Source organism: Toxotes jaculatrix, chromosome 5 (genome assembly GCF_017976425.1).
Source record: "Toxotes jaculatrix isolate fToxJac2 chromosome 5, fToxJac2.pri, whole genome shotgun sequence".
NCBI lineage: Eukaryota > Metazoa > Chordata > Actinopteri > Toxotidae > Toxotes > Toxotes jaculatrix.
In genome coordinates, this window is record NC_054398.1 from 30,548,044 (window position 1) to 30,562,516 (window position 14,473).

The following is a 14,473-nucleotide window of genomic DNA, read 5'->3' on the forward strand; positions in this document are numbered from 1 at the left end:
CACTTCCTGGTGGTTCAGTCCAAACTGAAGAACGTTAAGTATGATGGAGGAGCTGAGACAGATCCACACTGGAGTCCAGAGACCAGGAAGATGATTGAGTCTCTGGGAAAACTGGCTTTTGAGCAGCTGCAGAAAGGAAACCTGATCTTCTATGAATCAGACCTGACAGAGTGTGGCATTGATATCAGAGCAGCCTCAGTGTACTCAGGAGTGTTCACACAGGTCTTTAAAGAGGAGAGAGGACTGTACCAGGACAAGGTGTTCTGCTTCGTCCATCTGAGTCTTCAGGAGCTTCTGGCTGCTCTTCATGTCCATCTGACCTTCATCAAGTCTGGAGTCAATCTGCTGTCAGAAGAACAATCAACCTCCATCAGTTCTGACCTGTCCAGAGACAAACCTCATTCAAAGCAGCTCTACCAGTGGGCTGTGGACAAGGCCTTACAGAGTCCAAATGGACACCTGGACTTGTTCCTCCGCTTCCTCCTGGGTCTTTCCCTGCAGACCAATCAGACTCTACTACAAGATCTGTGGACACAGACAGGAAGTGGCTCACAGACCAATCAGCAAACAGTCCAGTACATCAAGAAGAAGATCTGCAGACTCCATCTGCAGAGCAAAGCATCAACCTGTTCCACTGTCTGAATGAACTGAATGATCGTTCTCTAGTGGAGCAGATCCAACAGTGCCTGAGTTCAGGACATCTCTCCACAGATGAACTGTCTCCTGCTCAATGGTCAGCTCTGGTCTTCATCTTACTGTCATCAGAAAAAGATCTGGACGTGTTTGACCTGAAGAAATACTCTGCTTCAGAGGAGGCTCTTCTGAAGCTGCTGCCAGTTGTCAAATCCTCTAACAAAGCCCTGTAAGTGTATGGATAGTTGGATTTATTCATCATTATATAAAGAATTTTATTCAGTAGGAGGGAAAAGAAATTCCTCTCCTCTTTAATTCCGTATCATCATCTCTAAGCTCTGAACTTCATCACATTGAATCTGAATTAAAATAATGGATCCTACATTAAAGAGCCAAGTCTCAGCTTTAATTTGAGCAGGTTGACATCAGCATAGAAATAACTGTGTGGGAGATTCAGCCCTTTTAGTGATTCAAAAGTAACTGGACAAATACACATGAAGTGAAACAAACTCATCAGATTTAATTTTTAGTGTAAAATCCTTTGCAGTCATTGACTATAGTATCCATTATTGTATTTTAAAGTGAATGTAGTGAGAACCTGAAGAACAAAATATTTCTAACTGTCCAAATACTTACGGCCTTGACTGTAGATGTATGTTTATTACTGATTGTGTCATATGCCTTCTTTCGACCCTGGTGTTAAAGCAAAGTATAGACCTATATCCACCTTCTTTCACCTTCGCAATATCAGTAAGATTAGGAACATTCTCAGAGTGATGCTGAAAAACTAGTCCATGCATTTGTTACTTCTAGGCTGGACTACTGTAATTCCCTATTATCAGGATGTCCAGTTAACTCTCTAAAAAGCCTCCAGCTGATCCAAAATGCTGCAGCGAGAGTACTGACTGAGATTAGCAAGAGAGATCATATTACTCCTGTATTACCTTCTCTTCATTGGCTCCTGTAAAATCTAGAATTGATTTTAAAATCTTTCTCCTTAAATGTAAGCCCTCAATGGCCAGGCTCCTTCACATTATCCACTAACTGTTCACTAACTGTAACCTAAATGCCGGCCCTCTAACATTGTCCATTGCCAACCCTGTTTGTATTATGTTGCATGTCCTTCTCCTCCTCTCCTCCATTCCTAGCTGTCCTATCTTCCTCCTTTTCCTCCTTTCACCCAGCCCGGCCATTGGCAGGAGGGTCCCCCATATGAGCCGGGTTCTGCTCGAGGTTTCTTCCTGTTAAAGGGGAGTTTCTCCTTGCCACTGTCGCCTTAAGTGCTTGCTCTGGGGTCAGGCTCTGGGTCTCTGTAAAGCGCTTTGAGACAATTTTGATTGTGGAAGGCGCTATACAAATAAAACTGAATTGAATTGAATATCTCAAAGAGCTGATAGTACCATATTATCCCAACAGATTTCTTCATTCCCAGAATGCAGGTTTGCTTATGGTTCCCAAAATCTCTAAAAGTAGAATGGGAGGCCGAGCCTTTAGCTATCAGGCCCCTCTCCTGGGGAACCAATTGCCAGTTTGGGTTCAGGAAGCAGACACCCTCTCTAATTTTAAAATTAAGCTTAAAATCTTTTTTGTTTGACAAAGCTTATAATTCGTTGTGGTTACAGTCTTACTTATTATGACTAAACCTATAGTTAGTTGCAATTATTTCTATAGACACTGTTATAGTTAAAGATAAAGTACATAGCAGGGCTGGCTCAGGCAACTGAACCATCCCTTAGTTATGCTGCTATAGGCCTAGGCTGCTGGGGGACTTCCCATGATCCTCTGCACACCTCTTCTCTTCTCTCTTTCTGTCCTCAGACCCACCCTCACATTTATTAGCCTTTATTCCATGTTATTAACTCTGTGTCCTCTCTCTCCTGTAGTCCTGTGCTTGTTTCTCTCTGGTCTCTCTTTCTCTGTACCTTTCTGCAGGTATCTCTGGCTCCGGAGCTGCATGTTTTCTGTCTGTGGTCCTGGCTCCACCCACCTGCTGCTGTTTATTGTCTACAATTATCCGTTTCTAACACATTACTATGTTTAATGTTCCACTCTGCTACAGATACATTTTGGATAAATATTCTACGCAAACTGTAATGTAAATAATTACCAATCATGACAGCTTTTTGCTTCTGTGCTCTGTTTCCTATCATAACTGTAATCTGCTGAGCACACATTATCCACTAACTGCAGTGGCGGTTCTACATTGAATTACTCCCTGGGCAAACTCCTCATAGGTTAGCAGGTGGATAAAGAGCTGATATTTCTGCTTCACCGAACAAATCTGTGTTTGATGTTTGGCCCAGTTTTCAGATGCAGGTGTATTAGTTTGCTGCGAGCTGCAGAGCAAACTGAGAGTTTTGTTCCTTTGATTGTCCTTTCAACACAAATGTTATTTGACTTTTTCTTCATTGTTTCCTCCTCAGACTGAGCAGCTGTAACCTCTCAGAGAGAAGCTGTGAAGCTCTGTCCTCAGTTCTCAGCTCCCAGTCCTCTAGTCTGAGACACCTGGACCTGAGGAACAATGACCTGAAGGATTCAGGGGTGAAGCTTCTGTCTGCTGGACTGAAGGGTCCACACTGTTCCCTGGAGACTCTCAAGTCAGATCAATTTCTAGTTTTTTCCAGTTTTTTTTAATTTTTTATCTTGCTTCGTATGCTGTAGAGCTCACATATATGAACTTCGGCTGACATTCACAAACTCATTTATGCTTTGTAATAATGTGGTTTAGATGAGACCCACAGCTCTTTACATGCTGCCTCTCATTCACCCATTCACACACATTGATGGCAGCCAGCTACCATACAAGGTGCTGGTTTAGCCTAAGGACACTTGATGTTGACAGGATGTTGAGCTGTGATTAATGGACAAACCTCTCTACCTGCTGAGACACAGCTGCCCTGTACTTACAACTAATAAACAACTTTATCAGAGGATTCAAACTAAATCAAATCAGACTTTGAGCTTCAGCACATTGAATCTGAATTAAAATAATGGATCCTACATTAAAGAGCCAGGTCTCAGCTTTAATTTGAGCAGGTTGACATCAGCATAGAAAGAACTGTGTGGGAGATTCAGCCCTTTTAGTGGTTCAAAAGTAACTGGACAAATACACATGAAGTGAAACAAACTCATCAGATTTAATTTTTATTGTAAAATCCTTTGCAGTCATTGACTCTAGTATCCATTATTTTATTTTAAAGTGAATGTGCTGAGAACCTGAAGAACAAAATATTTCTAACTGTCCAAATACTTACAGCCTTGACTGTAGATGTTTATTACTGATTGTCATATGTCTTCTTTCGCCCTGGTGTTATAGCAAAGTATAGACCTATATCCACCTTCTTTCACCTGCGCAATATCAGTAACATTAGGAACATTCTGTCTCAGAGTGATGCTGAAAAACTAGTCCATGCATTTGTTACTTCTAGGCTGGACTACTGTAATTCCTTATTATCAGGATGTCCAGTTAACTCTCTAAAAAACAAATCCAAAATGCTGCAGTGAGAGTACTGACTGGAATCAGCAAGAGAGATCATATTACTCCTGTATGAGCTGAGAGCCCGAAGAACTTAAAATATGCAATGTGCAAATACTTACGACCCTGACTCTACACATCTTTTATTTACTGATTGTATCATATTTAACTGCCATGTCTCCAACTTGTTGAGAATAAAACAGAAAGGATTTGAACCAGAGCCAATGAAAGATGATCATCAATATAGAAACTCCTTATTGGTTAGCAGGTGGATAAAGCGCTGATATTTCTGTTTCACTGAACAAATATGTGTTTGATGTTTGGCCCAGTTTTCAAATGCAGGTCTGTTAGTTGGCAGTGAGCTGCAGAGCAAACTGAGAGTTTTGTTCCTTTGATTGTCCTTTCAACACAAATGCTATTTGAATTTTTCTTCATTGTTTCCTCTTCAGACTGAGCAGCTGTAACCTCTCAGAGAGAAGCTGTGAAGCTCTGTCCTCAGTTCTCAGCTCCCAGTCCTCTAGTCTGAGACACCTGGACCTGAGGAACAATGACCTGAAGGATTCAGGGGTGAAGCTTCTGTCTGCTGGACTGGAGAGTCCACACTGTACCCTGGAGACTCTCAGGTCAGATCAAGTTCCAGTTTGTTTGAAATGACTGAAGATATTTATTAAGTCCATCAATGCTGACTTTAGCGAGGCCCATATCTAATGATTTTCACAGTTTAAACAATCTTTGAGTTTTTCAGTCTGTTTTGTTTTTATCCAGCTTCAAATTCTGTAGAGCTCATATATATGAACTCTGACTGAGATACACAAGCTCATCTATGCTTTGTTATAATGTGGCTTAGACGATAGTATGTCAGTGTTAATGACATTAGTAAAAACGATGTCAGAAAAATTCACTGACAACCTTTTTTTTCACTATGAAACCAATATTGCAACTTAATACTAAGTATTCATGGGTGAAGCTTCTGTCTACTGCACTGCAGAGTCCACACTGTACCCTGGAGACTCTCAGGTCATGATCCATCAAACTGTTTAGCTGATGATTTGCTCATATCTGATTTACATCAGTGGATAAACAGCCAACTTGTGCAGGATTGTTCAAAGCAAATTTTACTAAAGTTCAGCAGAACTTTCTCGGAATTTGTCTTGAATACATTAAACCTGGACCAAACTGGAAAAGAACCAAAAACAAAAATATGAACAAGCAGGTGTTGACAGAGGATTCCCGTGTGGTGTGATGTTATGTGTGTCTGCAGGCTGTCAGGATGTCTGATCACAGAGGAAGGCTGTGCATCTCTGGCCTCAGCTCTGAGCTCCAACCCCTCCCATCTGAGAGAGCTGGACCTGAGCTACAATCATCCAGGAGACTCAGGAATGAAGCTGCTGTCTGCTGGACTGGAGGATCCACACTGGAGACTGGACACCCTCAGGTACAGAGAGGCCTGCTGCAGCCACAGACAGTGTGTGATAGAGGAGGAAGAGCTGGAAACATTTAGTGTGTCACAGCTGATGACAGATCTCTACAGAAGTGCTTTGAATTCAACAACAACACAAAGAGGGGTTTTCTCTAATTCTGACTTCAGTATCTCATCATGACTCACTGTGTCATATTTAAGAGAAAATATGTGACAATCATTAAATCAGGTGTGGTCAGCTGTTTTCTGTGACCTGAGCAAGACTTTCTCAGACTGGATTTCAGGCTGCACCAGCACAAAGCCAGCATGGAAACATTCAATTCAATTTTATTCATATAGTGCCTTCCACAATCAAAATAGTCTCAAAGCTCTTTACAGAGACCCAGAGCCTGACCCCAGAATAACCACTTAAGGCGACAGTGGCAAGATAAAACTCCCTTTTAACAGGAAGAAACCTTGAGCAGATCCCGGCTCATATGGGGGACCCTCCTGCCGATGGCCGGGCTGGGTGAAAGGAGGAAAAGGAGGAAGCTGGGACTGGAGGAGAGAAGGAGAAGAACATGCAGCATAATAAAACAGGGTTGGCAATGGACAATGTTAGAGGGCCAGCATTTAGATTACAGTTAGTGAACAGTTAGTGGATAATGTGTGCTCAGCATATTACAGTTATGATAGGAGACAGAGCACAGAAGCAAAAAGCTGTCATGATTGGTAATTATTTACATTACAGTCTGCATAGAATATTAATCCAATATTTATCTGTAGCAGAATGGAACATTAAACGTGTTAGAAATGGACCATTGTAAACAATAAACAGCAGCAGGTTGGTGGAGCCAGGACCATAGAACATGCAGCTCCGGAGCCAGAGATACCTGCAGAAAGGTACAGAGATAGAGAGAAGCATTTGAGCTGCAGCTGGTTGAACTGCTCCTGAACCAACAGAGCCACTTTGAGCACTCAGAGTGCTTTCACCACAACAAGCCCAAAGACTTTAGATACCTGTTCAGTGCTGACACACTAATAATAACATCCCAACAATAAGACCATCTACACTGCTCAGAGACATTCATCTGCCAGTGTCTCAAACCAAGGAGGAAATGAAATCAGGTCTCTGATCATGTCTCTGTCTTCTAAAATATCCATGATCAATAATCAGCTGAACCTCTCTGAGATCCTGATCTTGTCATTCTGAGATCTTTTGTTGTGTCTGACACCAAAAGTGATATCAAATGGAGAAGACAAATGGTGAAATCTTTCCTCCATGTCACCTCCCTGCTCCGTATCATTCAGAGATAAGGACTCCAGGTCCTTTGTCTCTTTGCTGAATGAACAGAATAATCAAACCATCTGTGTATGAGAGCCATGTAATGTCCATGTTTGCATGCTGAAAGAGAACGTGCTGGTCTGACCCCCCTCCTCCTTTCAGGGTGGAGCCTGGTGGAGTCCGATGGTTGAGACCAGGTCTGAGGAAGTGTAAGTGTGGTTTTCATTTGATTCCTGAAAACAAAGCAACTCACATTCAACCATCTTCAAAGTGTCAATCAATGAACAATTGATAGATCAATAACTGCAGCTGTGTTGTGTCTTCTTCTCTCCATCAGATATCTGTGAACTCACCATCGACACAAACACAGTAAACAGAAAGATCAAACTGTCTGACAACAACAGGAAGGTGACACATGTGGAGGAGGATCAGTCATATCCTGATCATCCAGACAGATTTGACCAGTGTCCTCAGCTGCTGTGTAGTAATGGTCTGACTGGTCGCTGTTACTGGGAGGTCGAGTGGAGAGAAAGGGTTTATATATCAGTGAGTTACAGAGGAATCAGAAGGAAAGGAAACAGAGAAAACTGTGTGTTTGGATGGAACGATCAGTCCTGGAGACTGTTCTGCTCTGATGGTGGTTACTCTGTTTGGCACAATAACACAATGACACCTGTCTCCTCCTCCTCCTCTTCTTCATCATCTTCCTCTCACAGAGTAGCAGTGTATGTGGACTGTCCTGCTGGCTCTCTGTCCTTCTACAGAGTCTCCTCTGACTCACTGATCCACCTCTACACCTTCAAAACCACATTCACTGAACCTCTGTATCCTGGGTTTGGGTTCTGGGTGCCTGGTTCCTCAGTGTCTCTGTGTAGAGTATAGCAGAGAGAGTCTCCTCCTGTTAGAGAAACTCTCACTGTTGAACAGATAGTTCAGTCTGTACATGTCTGTCTCTTTCACTCACACACACCTTTTCAAATTCATATGTTAAAGCAGTTTATTTGTTAAACTCTTCTAAACAATTCCTTGTAAACTTCTTCCTCTTCCAGTCCTTTAAAGATGGAAGCTATATATATATATCCAATAAAAAAATCATTTTTATTGGATATATCCTGTGTCACATTTGTTGGCATTTTACACAGTGCACAGCCTCCATTAAATTCTTTTACAGTGTTTTTCCTGATAATCAATGTTAGAATTTTTTACAGTGCAGCTCCTATTTATCATTTTATAGTGATCCTTTTAGTTGTCACATTTTTACAGTATATCTGCTTGTACTGAAAACATGGATGGAATAATACATGGAACATTATTCAAACTATGACCAGTCCTCATCTTCCTTTTGATGTCATCAATACTGATTGGTTCATATTGATCCTAATAATCAGTGTGAGACCTGTTGGACACTGGAGGGCAGTAAACTCTCTGATTATTTGTCCATCAGTCAGACATCAGTATTTATAGCAGTGTAACGTGTGTTCACATACAGAGAGTCATTATCAGGCTGATGAACATTAGAGCTAAAATAAGTCAGTAAATGTGGAATAATGTCAGTGTGAACATCAGTATCATTGTCAGTGCTGTGTGTGCAGAGTTGTAGTTACTGACAGTGACCACTGGAGGGCAGAAGACTCCTGTTCAGTCAACACTAAAGACTGTGAAGCAACAATAAATAAACAAAACAAATCCGACAATCAGTCAATAAACATGTTTACATGTGTTGATGGAAAAATGTGGGGGGTTGAAGAACTGCATGAGGAGAAGGAGCCTCAGGGAAACTGATGAGACTCTGGAGGATTCTCACTCTATTTCATTTGTGTTTAGGTGAATTTGATGAATAATGTAAAGAGATCAGTCGGGTGTCTTGCATTGTAGACTCTGAGCTAGACCACAGAGGAGCATCTGAATTTCATCTGTGAATCCAAACACTGTGGTTGAAGAGGTTATAAAGTCACTTTGAGAGAGCCTGTCACCAAGTGGGGGCATTGGAGCATTGTGTGCCCCCATTACACCCCTACACCTCCCAAAATGACTTTTCAAGTAAAAGAAGAAAATGAGATACATTAACAGTCTGTGTGTTCACTGCAGAATGTGAAAAACCTTCAGGAGCACTGAGGAAAGTTTGTTGATGCACGTCAGACACATCTGCTCCTCAGCCTGAGCAGAGGCCAAAAGTAGAGGTGGTGAGGCTGCAGCTACCCCCCTCCAGGTGGCTGAGGTGTATTACTGTCACACAAATATGGGTTTTCTTTTTAGTTTAGGAAGTAAAAAAAAAAGATGGCTGGAGTCGCAATAGTATTTGAGCGGTGCATTTATTTACAGGCAAAAAAAAATTCTACCAGAAAGTAGTGATGGGCAAATGATACTGATGCTTTGCAGCTTGTGTCACTCTTCCTGAAGTGGAGTGATTCAAAATGCTGTCAATGACGTTCAAAGCTTCGAACATGCCCCAAAAAAAGCTTGTTCAAGAGGTCAAAACCAGGTGGAACAGCACTTAGGCTTTATCCATAGGCTTTATGAGCAGAGAGAACCTTTAGGGGCAGCCCTGGCATCACTTAGCACTGACATAGTGCCTTTCACTGCTGATGACTATGCAGCAACCAACCAGTGCCTGACAGTTTTAAGGCCATTCTATCAGACAACTGTTGAGCTTTCTGAGGAAAGGACAGTGTCGGGGTCAAAGGCAATTCCTATAGCCAAAATGCTGAGACATGTAATTTCTGCCGAATGTACCCAAATGGCTCCTTGTATTGGTGCCACGCTTGCCAACTATTTGAAAACTAATTTGAATGAAAAATTTAGTGGCTTGGAAAAGGTGAACTCCCTGTCTGTGGCCACCATCTTGGATCCATGGTTTAAACAGGCTGGCTTTACTAATCAAAGCAATGCTTAGGCTGCTGTAGAAAGGCTGACACGAGAGTGTGCCAGTCTTAATGATGGGGTGGCAGAAGATGTGCCACTGGAGACTGCAACAACATCTGCCAGTGCTGGTGAAGAAAATTACAACTTGTGGGTTTTAGTGGACAACTACATAGAGTCTCAACACCACACCAGCAGTGCATCTGCCAGCGCTGCAGTGGAGATCCAGAGGTATGCATGTTGATTACTGTTGAGACATCAGTTGTTTTATTCAGTCATTCATTGTCTTTAACGCTGAGTCTATGAAACAGGCCAGGACCCAAATGCAGACTGGAGAGCAGATTTTAACAGTTTATTCACAATAGTCCAAAACAACAGAAAAGACAGGAGAGAGGAGGGATTCCAGGGCGGTGTGGCAGGGTCGGCAGTAATGGTGGACTTGAAGGCTGAGACCGGAGTTTGGTTAAGGGGATGAAGTGAGCTGCCTTGGAGAACCGGTCAACCACGGTGAGGATGGTGGTGAGCCAGTTACAAAGTCTACCGATATGTGGGGCCAGGGGCGATGTGGTATGGACAAAGGAAGAAGTTCTCCAGAAGGGTAACAATGGCTGGATTTGTTCTTGGAGCATGTGGGACAGGCCGTAATGTAATCATGAGTGTCAGATTCTAGAGTGGGCCAAAAGAAGTGGCTATGGAGGAGGGAGAGGGTTCTTTTGATACCTGGGCGGCAGAATAGCTTGGAATTATGGGCCCATTGAAGGACAGAGGAGCGGACGGACTGGGGAACAAAGTGCCTGCCAGGGGGACCCGTACCCGGATCTGGCTCCTCCAGCAGAGCAGCACGCAACTCAGTCATGAAAGGCCAGGTTAAGGCTCCTACGACGCAGGAAGTTGGCAAAACGGTGTCAGGAGTGGATGGTTCGGCTTCAGAGTCAAACTGGCAGGACAGAGCGTCAGGTTTGACATTCTTAGAGCCAGGTCGATAAGTGATGGTGAATCTGAAGTGACCAAAGAATAGGGCCCATCTAGCCTGGCGAGAGTTTAGTCCCTTAGCAGACTGTAGGTACTAGGGATGTAAACGGTTAATCGACTATCGATTAATTGTCGATAAGAATTTAATCGATTAATTAAATTAATTGTCGGTAATTTAACATTGTAATCCAAGGCCGTTTTCCACAGGATGTACTTGAACTTTACACGAGATTCTCGGGGGTGGCGAGACCCGACACAAACATGAGGCGGTCAAAACGGAGTGGAGTGTGGGAGCATTTCAAATTAATTAATGATGATAAAGACGCCCAATGTAAACTCTGCAGTACTACGTTTAAGTTCAACAGCTCTACGAGTTCGCTAAGATACCACCTTCATAACTTGCATGCAGCCGTATTGCAGGGAGGAAGTCCATCGTCATCACAACCTACAATCGCTGATGTGGTGGCAAGGCGGGTATGTGACCACAGGAAAGCGGAGGGCATTACTCAGAGGATTTGCGGCATGATCGAAAAAGACATGATGCCAATTAGCACCACTGACGGCGAGGGATTTCGGGAGTTAATACATTTCATGGAGCCAGGATATAATATCCCTTCTCGAGCGACCGTAACTACCCACCTGGAAGCACGCTACAAAAACAAGAAGGCTAAGCTAAAAACACAGTTAGCCGCGGCTAATGTGGCTCTGACGACGGATTGTTGGACTGCACTGACTACAGAAAGCTACATTACAATCACTTGCCACTACATTGAAAACGACTGGCAGGTAAAGTCAGCAGTCCTTCTCACGGAGAGTTTCTCAGAGAGACATACAGCTGATAATTTAGCTGACAAACTCAACCAGGTTGTGGAGTCATGGGGACTCACCGGGCGTGTAATCGCCAGTGTGCATGACAACACTCGTAACATTGTCTCAGCAAACAACCCCGCACGAGTCAGTTGGAAATCAGTTCCGTGCTTTGCACATACTTTAAATCTGGCCGTCAACGACGGATTCGCTGCAAAACAAAAATACAGGGGTCTAGGTCAGGAGCCTATTCAAAACACATTGAGACAGGAATGTTTTTGTTTCAGGAGAGGTAGCCTATATCTTCATTTGACTGTTCTAAGGGACGCCCTCTAATTTTACTGTCACCTTCCTCAGGGATGATTTAAGTTGTGTTCAGTTCTAATTTAAAGTTTCCAGGGCTAGTAATCTTACTGTTACCTTTCTCAGACCAATGGGGATTATAAATCCTGCTGCTAATGTTTCAAGTTTTTCATATAAGTAGTTTACCAGATTATTATATATAGGCTTAATATTGTGTAGGCTAAGCCTACCCATATTGTTTAGATTTCTATTTAAAATTTATTTTATGTTGCTTAATGTTTCACGTGCAACAGCTTGAGCCAGTGCACAACTGTTTTTTATGTATTTTAATTTTCTGTGCATAATTTTATTTTGTTAAACTACATAAATGCCATTGTCTGTACCGTATCCCAACTGGTACAATAAAACATCAGTTGAGCAATTTTTAGTCAGTATATTTTGCTTTCTATGTTAAAGACACTATTGATACCATGAGAAATTTACATTCTCAGGAAAAAAGCCGCTTATCAGTTAATCGTTAATCGATCGATAAGGTCAATCAACTAATGATTAATGAATTAATTGATAATTTGCATCCCTAGTAGGTACGCTAAGTTTTTATGGTCAGTCCACACCACAAACGGCTGCTCAGGGCCTTCCAGCCAATGTCTCCACTCCTCCAAAGCCAACTTCACTGCCAGGAGTTCTCTGTTGCCAACATCATAGTTGTGCTCTGCAGAGACGGCGAGAGAAGTAAGCACAGGGATGTAGTTTTTGTTCTGCAGTGGAGCATTGAGAGAGAATGGCCCCTACCCCCACATCAGAGGTGTCCACCTCAACCACGAACTGTCAGGCAGGGTCAGGTTGGGTCAGGATGGGAGCGGAGGTGAACAGCCTCTGAAGTTCTGTCGACGCCTGCTCCACCTCAGACGTCCACTGGAAGGGAATGGATGTAGAGGTTAACCCAGTTAAGTGTGCAGCAACAGTGCTATAATTCCAAATGAAGCGTCGGTAAAAGTTAGCAAACCCCAAAAATCTCTGTAGCTGCTTACGTAGGCCACTCGAACACCGCTTGCACCTTGCTGGGGACAGCTTGCATCTGGCCACTCTTTATGATGAAGCCCAGGAAGGAGATGGTGTCAACGTGGAATTCGCACTTCTCAGCCTTGATATATAAGCGGTTCTCCATCAACCTCTGGAGAACCAGACGAACGTGTTGTCAATGTTGGTGTGGGTCCTGGGAAAAGATAAGAATATCGTCCAGGTACACAAACACAAATCTGTTCAGAAAGTCTCTTAACACGTCATTCACCAAAATGGCTGGCACATTAGTTAGGCCGAAAGGCATGACCAAATACTCAAAATGGCCGAGAGGGGTGTTGAAGGCCGTCTTCCACTCATCCCCCTCTCGGATCTTTACCAGGTGGTAGGCGTTTTGTAGATCCAACTTGGAGAAGAGGGTAGAGCTGTGAAGGGCCTCGAATGCAGAGGAGATGGGGGCAGAGGCTATTTGTTTTTAATGGTGATATTGTTGAGTTCTTTGTAATTGATGCAGGGATGGAGTGTCTGATCTTTATTTTGTACGAAGAAAAACCCTGCCCCCAGGGGAGAGGAAGAAGGCCGGATAATCCCTGCCTTAAGACAGTCATGAATATAGGTTTCCATGGCCTCTCTCTCCGGCTTGGACATATTGTAAAGTCGGCCGGAGGGGAGCGTGGAACCAGGTAACAAGTCTATTAAGCAATCATAGGGTCTGTGAGGAGGCAGGGACAGAGCCTTGGATTTACTGAAGACCTCGCTGAGATCATGGTACTCGGGGGGGTATGGATGACAGGTCTCGAGGATGAGTGACATCTGTAGTGGGAGCCCTTCCTGAAGGTGGTAAAGCAGAGTTTAAACAGTTTTGGTGACAGTGCACAGACAAGTTAGTAATTTTACCCGCTGCCCAGTCGATGTGTGGATTGTGGAGTTTCAGCCAAGGGAAGCCTAGAACCAGGGGGGTTTGTGGGGCAGAGAAAACCAAAAAACTGATATATTCATGATGGTTACCGGATAGGATTAGGTGAGGGGGGTTCAGTCTGGTGGGTTATTTTGGCCAGGTACTTGCCGTTTAGTGCACAAACTGGGATGGATCCAGAGAGGGGATGTGTCTTAATTCCTGCCTGACGTACCAGCTCTGTGTCCAAAAAGTTCTGCTCTACTCCAGAGTCAATCAGTGCGCTGAGTGGAAGAGTCTGACTGAGCTGCAAAGAAGCCTGGATTTGTAATCTAGGGAGATTTTGTGATGTTGAGGAGTTATTACCCACCAGACTCCCTAAATGTACTGGTGAGCAGCCGAGTTTGGGTGAATGGGACAGGAGGAGATTGTCACTTGCCATTAGCCGTTGCAGGCACTCTTTGGGGGTTAGTCGAGTCCGACCCAATTGCATGGGTTCCTGGGAGGGGGTCGAAGGAGGCTGAGCAGGGGAACGAGAAGTATTAGTCTTGAACCAGGTTAACTGACTTACTGGGAGCTGGAATGTGACTGAACTGAGGGGAAGACCGGCAGTGCGCTTGCGTCTCCTCTCTCTACGCCGGGAATCTAGGTGGATGGTAAGACAAATCAGTTCATTCAATGTTACAGGTTCATCTCTGGCAGCTAATTCGTCCTTAAGATCATCACTAGAGCTGTAGATGTAACCCGCTCGGAGTGCCGCCTCGTTCCATCCCTCGGGCCTAGATCCCTGACGGAGGTTGAGAAGCCTCTTTGAGGCGTTAGCGG

General features: G+C 43.6%; 1 long non-coding RNA gene across 1 annotated transcript; it reads left to right on the forward strand.

Moving 5' to 3' along the window:
- Nucleotides 1-721: 721 nt before the first annotated feature.
- On the forward strand, nt 722-5,412 carry LOC121182425. Its single transcript, XR_005894114.1, has 3 exons — nt 722-862; nt 3,057-3,230; nt 5,370-5,412. It is a non-coding gene; the product is annotated as an uncharacterized LOC121182425 (long non-coding RNA).
- The last annotated feature ends 9,061 nt before the right edge of the window (nt 5,413-14,473 follow it).